General features: G+C 42.3%; 1 long non-coding RNA gene across 1 annotated transcript; it reads right to left on the bottom strand.

The window, feature by feature from the left end:
- Window positions 1-736: 736 nt before the first annotated feature.
- On the bottom strand, window positions 737-7,873 carry LOC114768492 (uncharacterized). Its single transcript, XR_003743067.1, has 4 exons — window positions 7,559-7,873; window positions 7,089-7,433; window positions 1,008-1,129; window positions 737-930 (listed from the first exon to the last, which is right to left on the bottom strand). It is a non-coding gene; the product is annotated as an uncharacterized LOC114768492 (long non-coding RNA).
- Window positions 7,874-8,868: the final 995 nt, after the last annotated feature.

Genomic DNA, 8,868 nt, shown 5'->3' on the forward strand with positions numbered 1-8,868 from the left:
TGACATTTCCAGATGTTTGCATGATAATCTGCTTGCAGTGACCGGCCTTGCCTTGTAATACAGCCCCAGCAATCAAGGGACATTGGTAAATACCAATGACACACAGATATATTCCAGATGGTTTTAATACCCTCAATCGATTATATGTGACATTATGAATGGGACGCAATTCGGACGTGTGTTTCGTCTGATGATGTTTGCATAAAATACGTATCTTTGTTCCAACATTAATGTATTCAGTAACAATAGCTGTTTTAGCTGCTACCCAGCATGCCCTGCACAGATTTCACAGTTGAAGTTTGAAGTGTCGTGTTGCCATGGTGTTGTGTGTTGGTGCTGAGTTTGTGTTTGTTAGCCATGAATAGAGTTAGCATTGGCTGGATGGTGTGACTGTACTTTTATTGCACAAAGAGCACTGGCTCCACTGAATTATTTTAGTCAATCTCTGTTAAGGTCAATTAAATCGCACACAAAAGTAAAGCAGCACATGAGATTATGAGTTTCAGACTGAATGAATAGTTTACTCAACACACTGGAGAGGATTTTAGGGCATGCTGAGGGAATGTAAGTTTGAGCATTTGGACATTTTTGATTTTACAATGTTTATTGGGAAAAGTGCCCCCTTCTGGATGGAGTTGAATAATGTCATGTGGCCAAATCCTACACATTGCACCTTTAACTCGGAACATAAAAACTCAGCACTCATAATAACCACCAAGTGGTCATGGTGGCTTGCTGAAAAGCTAGATTTAAATAAAAAAAAAAAGTAATACGAGGATAGAAAAATGCATGTGGCTGTCTGAACCTGTGCCGAGGAGATAGCACTCATGAGGGACGTTGACGTTCGCAGTGTGCTACATCTCAACAAGTCTTTATCTCCCCTTGGCTGTCTCCTCTGCCTGTTCTCTGAAGGTTGGGACCTCTGTTTCTCTGTGGGAACAGGGTGAAAAAAAGATATAAAGATGCAGGAACAATGTGGATGTCATATCTGAAGGGGAGGAACAAACCAACATGAATGCGGGTCTTATGAGTGCGCTCAGACGGGCATTGTTCCACGCCGTCCTTTGACTGCCGGCAATTGGTCTCCTAGGTGACAACAGCCCGCTTCCTTTCTGATGCCGGCGACGTACTGGAGGAAAGAGAATTTCAAAAAGAATTCAGAACAGGGGAAAGGAGAGCGAGGAATAGAAAATCAGTGACTGGTATGTGTGGCATTTTGAGGAAGAAAGGAAGCTGAAGTCCTGCTTTGAAAATGGAATGATGGTGGGTCAAATGGCCTTGCTATCACATTCATCAGATCTCTGCTATGATGTGGAACCCTTTCGTGGGTGATTAATTGTGTTATAGGTGAATAGTGCATGGTTTTAGTCTTAAGAATGAGTTTACTGAAGCAATGACAGCTCCTTTTCAAAATGCCAAAGGCCTTTTCTCAAAAAAACCCCCCAAAAAAACGTTAAACTTATTTAGACTGAAGAATAAAACATTTCTTGGTTTGTATTATTTATTATTAAAGATAAAGCACTCAACATATGAATCACATATTAATTCACTGAAACTCAATGAAACTCAGCAGGAGGAGACCTGACAAACAATCTGATACCAGTAATGTCACTGGTCTTTTTGTATGTGTTAATTGTTGTAGACATTTTCAGCGTATGCTTTGCTTAATAATTCAGTGGTTTGGGTGAATTATCAGTTTTGAGTGGCCGTCAGGTGTGATGCTTTAAGCACACAAAAAAAAAGGACAGGACGACGCCTGAAACAGGCGAGGTGCTGCCGTGGCACAGCAGCTCATCATGTTACAGCAAGATATTAGAGAGTAATTTTAACTCATAGTTCATCTCGTAGTTAATGAGCAGGGTCAGATGTACAATAATTTAGAAGAAACATAAATACAAATAATCAATCACTCACTCACTTTCCATAACCACTCAGTTTAGCTGAGGACTAATGGAGCCCATCTCGGGACACTGGGCGGGGACCAGGGCAGGGTGCCATCCCACCACACACACACAATTCACTCACATACTCACAAATATTTAGAGACAATTCAGAGTGACCAATTTCAACTAGAGTACACTCCTTTGGAAAGCAAAGCATGTAAACTTTGCACACATGATTGATCTGATTGCAATGTGCCGTTGAAGTTATTAAAGCAAAACTAAAGACAAGAACAAGCCATTTATTAGTCCTTAAATAACATGCACCAAATGCAACTGCAAAATGTGCTACTCCATATACCAAAAAACTGTTTATCACTACATATCATTCTGCATTTTGTCAGCAGGGTTAAAAAAATGGAATCAGACCTGTTGGACCACATATCATGACTTTTCTTTTTTTTCAACCGACATTTTTTTCACTGTCCTCTCCCTTGATCCCTTGAAGAATCAAACACCAACATCAAAGCTCTTGTCTCATTTCTAGCTGCATCTTTCCCAGGTGTCAATCCACAAGCCACCATCTGCTGCAATCGACTTATCTGACCGTAGAAATTCAATGCAAGAGGCCAATGGAGAAATATTTCAATGACCAGAAAACTTTCTGATATAAGCTGTATTGATTTGTATTTTTTTTAAAGCTCGCATTCTCAGGTAAATTACAAGTTTTCCAATTCTCTTAGAAAGTGGCTTCCAAAAGTACCAATACAGTTGGTTACCTCCAACTACTGAAAGGAATTTTGCCTAAGAAGTTACAGTTCTCATTTCAAGTCTACAATAAACATATAAAAGATAAAAACATATGCAGTGCGTGTTAGTTAAAACCACTGAATAAGCGACATAGCACAATACCATTAAGAGGACAGACTGTGACACTTATTCTTTACCAATGTTTTTCGTAAGAAAGTGTCACCTGTCATCATTTAAAATGACGGATTTGAATAGCCTTAATGGATGCTTCATTGATGTTAGCATGATAGCTTATATCCTCATATTTGACAGTAGTGTAAACATTTACAGATTGCATATGAATGACAAATCATCCTGTTTACCAGTCCCGACACACAGCATTTGTTATGAGGGCCTGCGGGGGTTGATTGGAATTATATGGTAATCAAGACCATATCCAGCTGAACTCATGACCCGATGCTACAGTCAGCACATTCTCCAACGTCCAGGGGATACCGAATGACATCAGCAGGAATATTCTGCAATATGCAGAGCATTTGCTGTTGAATACACATTCTAAAATGCTTACTGTGAAAACCTGTCAGTGTTAATGCCTGCTGCCCTCTGTACTAACAAATCAGACACAAAAGTATTCAAATGTTCAAATATATATACACATACACACACAAACACACATATATATAATGGCAGTGTGGATAATTCAATTGCAATCATATCCACAAGTCATCACACTGCTAATGACCTAATGAACTAATGATAAGAATATATCAACATTCCTTAATGCAGAGGATGCAGATTGTCTGACAGATAGATCACTGAAGTCCCAGCCAGTCATATGAATGGCAGATGAATGAGAAAAGAGCATGTTGGGTGCCACAAACCAGAAGAACAACTTTAATCCTCCATGTGACAGATTCTCAGATCTCAGATCTGGGGACTCAAAGTGATTTCATATGATTGACATCATTTTCAAACCGCTGAAAGTGACATTTGTGTCCTGTGGATGGAGGCATCATCATTGGGGAGGTAACAATTCCCATCAGGATAGAAATGTTTCATCATAGACTGAATGTGATCGGCCGTCTCAACTGAATAGCCAAAGTGATGTTTATGTACTTACACAGTAACCATTAATATGTAGAATACCATGCATTATACTCTATATTTTACATTATACTGTATATTTTCACGAATGTTACTCAATAAGAGACCATCTACAAACAAGCTGTGCATCACATTTGTACAGAAGAATACGCATCCAATTATCTTCTTGATACAGTTCATCACATGAACTAACCCTGTCACTGCAAAACAGTAACATGTAACTAAGCAGTGAACTATTGATTTTGTTTATTTTCTACAGAATATTTTACTGCCAGACTATTTTAATAAATCTATTAATCTCTTCAACGATGAACCATGGCGCTGTCAAACCAAGCCTTGTATGCCCACATAATATATTTTTTTACCCAACACAAATATATATATATATTTGTTTTATGTGTTTTTTTTTAATGTCTAAGAGGTCATTTGCATTTTCAAGCGTGGTGTCAAAACAATTATAATTTCCTCAAATCAGCTCCCTCCATATAGCAGATATTTGGTTTGCTTTGATGCCTGCAATCACTTGACCTGTTAAGAAGCCCACAGTCACTAATTCTGCTTTTTCCATTATTTGTCACACATTTGTATCTAACTTGTGGGATTGTGAAGGAGTGGAAGTGTTCTGCAGGTCTTTTCTCCGCATTTGATCCTAAAAGAAGTGATCAGATGCAACGGGTGGCAACAGATAATCCGCTCTGTCATGACTGGTGTGTATCGGGCGCGGCACAAATCTCCACGGAGTCACATCACAAAGAGCATGGATTAACTTTCCACACTGGTACAACTCCTGAACAATATAATGCATCTGTAGGCCTTCTGTTGTGTGCGTATGTGTGTGTGTGTTCAGCATTGTTGAAGAAGCTCAGACTCTATGAATGGATAAAAAGTCAGATGAGATCTTTTTTTTTTTTTGCTTCTTGTCTTCTTTTCTGTCTAATCCCTTAAGCCACTGTTCTCAATGTAAAAGCCCAGTGCGTGGAAAGTGAGAGGCAAGAACACAGCAATACGGTGGGAGGGGGGAGATTTTCTTTGTCTGACCCGGCAGTGGCAGGGGATGCTAATTAATTACGGAGACGAGGCGGTTTCCAACACCTCTTTCTTTATTTCCAGCAGCGATACGTAACCTGCAAACCACAAAAGGGGGATTGGGGCTTTAACAGGATTTGGGAATAGAGCAATTTGGAGCTCGGAATTTCTTTTTCCTGCCACCCATTTACCATCCTAAAATACTTCACAACACTTTTATTTTGAAGGCATAAAAGAATTTGGTCTCTTTGAGCACTGCCCTTATAGGAAAGCCATATGCATCACCGCAGGACAGGTCAACATAAAATTCACAATGTTACTATGCTTGTGCAACAGCGAACAGCCTTTGCTTTACACAACGTAAGATGCACACATTGCAAGCAACAAATATAGAATACTGCTGTGCACCCCTAGCTAGTATACAAACAGCAATTATGTCTTTGCAGAAGTGCAAATTTTATCATGTGCTACAAGCACCAGGGTGTGAATAGTACTTATTGTGCCCCACAACAGCATAAAGAAAATGCATTGGTTCTTATACTAAAGTGCAAGTAGTATACAATCAACGAATTTGCCAAAAGTATGAATAAATGTACACACCGCCGACAAAGATTCTGATAAGGGTAGTAAATATTAGGGTTTTAAATTGGCTCATAGAATGAATTAAACAAGTACAAAAAACGTTTTGTGAATAGTTATCTTCCAAAAATCAGATGTTAACTAGCAAATCTCCTTGTTGCTGCATAGTACTTTAAACTGATTTTATAAAAGACAGGGCATACCTTAGTCCATATTATATGACCAAAACACGGTGAGAAATAATATTTAATAGTGCTAAATTATGCTAATTGTGCTAAAGTGCCTTGTCTAAAGGATAAAGTTTGAGAGACATATGTAAGTGAAAGTGAAGTGATTGTCATTGGGATACACAGCACAGCATACGATGACACAACCAAATGCTTTTAACCCTTGGTGAGCAGTGGGCAGCAATGACAGGTGCCTGGGGAGCAGTTTGTGGGGACGGTGCTTTACTCAGAGGCACCTTGGCGGTTCGGGATTTGAACCGGCAACCTTCTGATTACAGGGCCACTCCCTTAACGTCCAGGCCACCACTGTCCCCCCAATGTAATTACTATGTTTGCATTTAACCCAATTTAAAAATATTGCTGATGGTCAGAACAACATCTTTTGTATGAGACAGATACAATTGTATTCATTTGTTTTACTTTATTTAAATCTCTTAAGATATTTACAGAACAAGAGTGTTGCTTACAACCCTGCACCCTCATAAATAGTCCAAATAGTCCAAAGAGATAAAATATTCTTATTGGAAATGTGAGGAGGGGAAGTGGCCTAGGTTACATCGTAGAGGTAATCAACTTTAATAAAATGAATTACTAGTTGTTTATTACAATTGAACTTTTTGCAATCCAAAGGCATGTACACTAAGTGAACTGTTGACTCTAAATTGTCCGTAGTTTTGGCCCTGTGTATGGTTACGACCCCTGGGTGACCCTCTGCTCGGTGTCCCGGTATGGGCTCCGATGGTTATGGAAAGTGAGCGAGTGAGTAATTTACCATGTTTCTGTTCTCAACAATTCTGGTAAAATAGTTTATCATACTGTTCATGTGGGTAGGAACGTTTGCGTATGCAAGAGTGTAAATATCAAACGTAGCTCCTCACGCCAGGACGTAAGGAATTAATCATCGCCACCTTACACTAATGTGCAAATAACATGTATTTTTTTCCTCTCTCAAAACAGCTTTTTAAATATCTTATAATGAAAGGCGATGGCACACATGCAATTTTAATGAAATACTTATATTTCTCAGAAGAAGAAAAAAAGGGAAATATATAAATATAACAAAATCGCTAAGATAAGCACATACGTCCCAGTCTCTCCTCGAAATGCTGCCCAGGTTTCAGCCAATCAGAGCCTTAATTACTGGGACAGGAGGGAAGAAAAATGAATTGTCCTGAGGGACCCTCTCTGTGCCGGGGCCCTTGACAAGCCACAGTGGCTTTTGAATATTAATGGAAAGTACGGGGAGCTTAAGCTGGAAATGATTTTTGAGTTCAGGGCCACAGATGCATGCAACAAATGAGGGTGCGGGAAATGAGTTTTGTGGACCATTAAATATTTAAACATGTATATCTGAGTGCGTGTACGGGTGCGAATGGGGCAGGATTTTTTGGTTTTGTTCACGTTAGAGGCCTTGATTATGTTTGTGTGTATGTGTTTGTATGTGTTCGTACACTTTTACTGAGAAAGGGACAAATAGTGCAAATAGTGAATATCAACAGTGAGTTAAACTCGTAAGTTTTACCTATAGTATTCTTCATCGGTGACAGGCCAGTCCTGTCGGGTGTCTGACATGTGACCGGTATGCAGTGACACCAGGTTTAGGCGTGGGCTTCTCTCCTGTCACCCGGAAAAACAACACACCAGCGGTGTCTGATTAGCGCCTGTCACCCAGACACCCTGTCAGCGAGCCTTCATTCCCGCTCTTCCCTCCCTCCGGATCTGTCGTTCTGCTCCTGATGTCCAGAGACGCCCTTCTTTTTTGCTCAGTATCGCTGTCCACATTTTAACCTCCCCTTTGTTGCTTCTCTCACCGGACCCGGTTCCTCCGTCTGTCCTTTTCTCACCCAGGATTGCCCTCATTGCTCCCCTATGGTTAAAACACAAAAATACACACACACACACACACCATGGTGAATTTGGTCATATTACCCAGCTGTCGGCAGGTGTGGCCCACTTTTCAAAGCTGCGAACGTGAGCCGCCCACATTATCACCTGCGGAAACTCAGACCAGCGGTGCTTTGCGTTCTCCAGTGAGCATGAACAGAACGCCCTCCTCCACGGTCAGGGAACCTTCAGAAACAAAACCACCCCATTTATTATCTGGGTAAAGTAGACACCAGCCACGTCCTCGTCTATGGGTGTAGAGGAATGTGACATGGATGGGTTTGGAAAAGGGGTAGAGAGACACAAACTGTACAAAAGTGCATTTATTTACAGTGAAGCTGTAAATAAGTAACCAAAAGCAGGTGCAGTGGTGGCCCAGAAGGTTGCCGGTTCGAATCCCGATCCGCCAAGGTGGCACTGATGATTAAAAGCAGAGGACACATTTTGTTACGTCACTGTGTGTTGTGCTGCAGTGTATCGCAATGACACACTGCAACTAGACATTCACCACAAATAAACACACACACTACAGAGTACTAACAAATTAACAATCTCACAGGCAACACATTTTACACAGAGCAGCCCAAGCAACCCAAGCAAAAAAAAAAAAAACAGAGGGCCCCGAACACAGTCCGAGGTCTCCTTTTAAATCTCGTGGCAGCCAATCATACAGCAGTAGGCGGAGCCGGTAGGCAAGAAGCCACTCCCAGAATCCTAAAAGAGACAGACACACAAAGTGTCACGACTACGGACGTACGGGGGAAGGAAGCGCAGAGGTCTGACATACTGGGAAGGGGTTTTATTATACAATAAACAATAAACACAAATAAACAGCGACACGGTGGCCGAAAACAATTTAACTACAATAAAAAACACAAACTAACCCGTAGGCGTGTGGCGATTGCCAGAACTCAAAAACATAAAGACATTCACTCACTGAAGTCAAGTTCATGTCTGAGTTCACGAAAATGCCAGAGACCCCGAACGGGCAGAAACTTCCGGCATTTATGGGGCGTCAGGATTGGAGTCAGGTGTGGAGCCCAGCTGCAGGCAATCCTGACAGAGCCCCCCCTCCAAGGGCTAAGTCCTCGGAGCCCCAACAGTACCATCAGTGGAGGCGGCGGGGCGGACGGCGGCAACCACAGGGCTCCTGCCCTGCTGTATCCTCCCCTTGGAGGACCCGGTCAGGCGTGGCGGCCCCGGTCCCTCGGCCTGGCTCCCCGGCGTGGTCAGGCGTGGCGGCCCCGGTCCCTCGGCCTGGCTCCCTGGCGTGGTCCCGCTTGCCGGCCCCGGACCCTCGGCCTGGCTCCCCGGCGTGGTCCCGCTTGCCGGCCCCGGTCCCTCGGGCTGGCTCCCCGGCGTGGTCAGGTGTGGCGGCCCCGGTCCCTCGGGCTGGCTCCCCGGCGTGGTCCCGCTTG

Source organism: Denticeps clupeoides, chromosome 18, assembly GCF_900700375.1.
Source record: "Denticeps clupeoides chromosome 18, fDenClu1.1, whole genome shotgun sequence".
NCBI classification, from domain to species: domain Eukaryota; kingdom Metazoa; phylum Chordata; class Actinopteri; order Clupeiformes; family Denticipitidae; genus Denticeps; species Denticeps clupeoides.